The sequence below is a fragment of the Eumetopias jubatus genome, unplaced genomic scaffold, assembly GCF_037043125.1.
Source record: "Eumetopias jubatus isolate StellerSeaLion01/CBP00866 unplaced genomic scaffold, mEumJub1_p1.0 scaffold_5, whole genome shotgun sequence".
Classification (NCBI taxonomy): domain Eukaryota; kingdom Metazoa; phylum Chordata; class Mammalia; order Carnivora; family Otariidae; genus Eumetopias; species Eumetopias jubatus.
In genome coordinates, this window is record NW_028274811.1 from 15,653,646 (window position 1) to 15,655,873 (window position 2,228).

General features: G+C 38.7%; 1 non-coding gene across 1 annotated transcript; it reads left to right on the forward strand.

Annotated features, from left to right (window-relative positions):
- The first annotated feature begins 1,612 nt into the window (after positions 1–1,612).
- Positions 1,613–1,716, forward strand: LOC114209652 (small nucleolar RNA U13). Its single transcript, XR_003609382.1, has one exon. It is a non-coding gene; the product is annotated as a small nucleolar RNA U13 (small nucleolar RNA).
- The last annotated feature ends 512 nt before the right edge of the window (positions 1,717–2,228 follow it).

Here is a 2,228-nt window from a genome sequence, read left to right on the forward strand (position 1 = left end):
AGAATTTATTATTACAGATAGTTTTAAGAAGTTTATTTGAGCTTTATAAGTTGTCTATAACATTACATAAATTTTTACAATTATTGCCACATTTGGGGAAATCTCTCCATTTCTTCCGTGTATGAACTATAAGATTTTCAGAGAATTTATATTTCACATTTTCTTGGGAAAACTAATTTTATTTTATTTATTTTTAAGATTTTACTTACTTATTTGACAGAGACACAGCGAGAGAGAGAACACAAACAGGGAGTGGGAGAGGGAGAAGCAGGCTTCCTATGGAGCAGGGAGCCCGATGCGGGACGTGATCCCAGGACTTTGGGATCATGACCTGAGCCGAAGGCAGACGCTTAACCAACTGAGCCACCCAGGCGCCCCTTGGGAGAACTAATTTTAAAAAAATCCTTTGACTGACAACATACATCAGCCAGTATGCTTTGATATTTTGGTTATGGTGGCATATGAGTTTTATTATTTTTGATAATGTCAGTAAATTTGTTAAACCAAAAGAGCAGAAACTTTAATATATTCCCAGTGTAATTGCACGATGTATGCCTCTTCTTTTATCGGATTATTGAAAAAAATCTAAGAAATTTCTCTTTTCCTCTTCAGGATTTGCTACTTTGGGTATGATCTGCCTGCTATTTCAGCAATAGAAAAGGTGTCAGATACACAAAGATAAAATCGGAAACATTTGGATGTATAAAATACGCACTTCACACACACACTCACTGTATATAGGAATGGTACAGGTTTATGTCCTACCAAGTCAGGAATCCTGATAAATCTGTTTCCCTCTATTTCCAGAAAAAGTAGAAAAAAAGAAAGTATGGTGGTTCTTTAAATTGCTTATACTGCGTTGTTCAGTCTGTTGTTGACAGGCAGAAAGTTCTCTCTTCACTTAGCACTGATGAGAGCAGAATCCTCTTAACAGTTTTACCTCTATGGTAATTGGAAGTGTATTTGAAAAACTAGCTATATGCCTCTATACACTTCCAACCTTGTTTCTTTCCTGACTCTTGTTCTTCCAATGCTGGTCACATTATGACCTCAGGCCCTGCAGCTTTGTAGCAGGACCCCGGGGGAGCTGGCACAGTCTGAGCCTGGATGACTAAGAATAGCCTAATTTTCCACTAACGTCACTGCCATCACATAATGTAAATCCAAAATAAATGTATGGCCAACACAAATTCCTCTGAGAAACCTAACATTCTTGGAGCCATACGAATAACCATCAGACAACAAGAAGGGAAGCATGTCAGAGGAGAAAGCAGATGGTCCCAGACAGTGTTCCTAACAGGGTGTAGAGTAAAATATCTTATATTTGCAAATTTTACCAAAATTATCCACTTTATGAAGCCAGGATTCGGGGCCCTCCCAGAAGAGGCCTGTGCAAGTGAGGGGCCCTGCAGGTTGAACTTCGTCAAGTTCATGGTCAGTCTGCCTCTGCCCAAGTGCTACTGCAGACCTGGGTAAAGACCTAAGGCCCACTTAAGCCTTCGGGAAGAGCTGGGTAAAACCAGCTCTGCAGAGGCTTGGAATTCAGCTTTCTAGTGATTGTGCAGGTGTCAAATTTAGAAAATCTAGAGACTAAATATTTAGCATATCACTGATCATTTTGTTGTTCCTGAGTGTGATGATAGGGTGTTCACGCCATTGTGTGACTTGTGTCTTCCTGAAACCTTGTTATGACCTCGGCACATTACTAGTATGATGTGGGAAAAAAAATGTGTAGCATATCCACTTTAATCTCAATACTCTAAGCAGAACGTTTTCTCGTGAAACAATTCAAGTGGAAATAGCCAGGGAAGAAATTCTCTGTTGCCAGTCCCAATTGCTATCTGTATGTGTAGACTTGTAACAGGTGCAACACCCAGACTTTAACTTTGTTAATATCAAAGCCCGTGAGTGTGGACCTGCTATTTTCCAATGTGGTCTCTAGAATATTGACTTTTCTAGGTAGAGGTTACTAAGATAATTTACATAGCCATTAAAATAATTGTCTTTTAAAAAATGGATTTGAAAATTCTTAAAATCCCTAATCATTCCCATTTTAATGATTTTTGTCTCAAAATTACTGAGGAAAAGAAACAAAACATGAAAGCAAATGGCTTGTTCCGTTCTTTGTATCTTAACACTGAAATCAAAATAAAGGAGTTGAGAGGAGGCAAGGCATGGCTTCAGTAATCTCTTCGTTCTTGGTTGGAAGGAAGTTCTTCATGGATAAG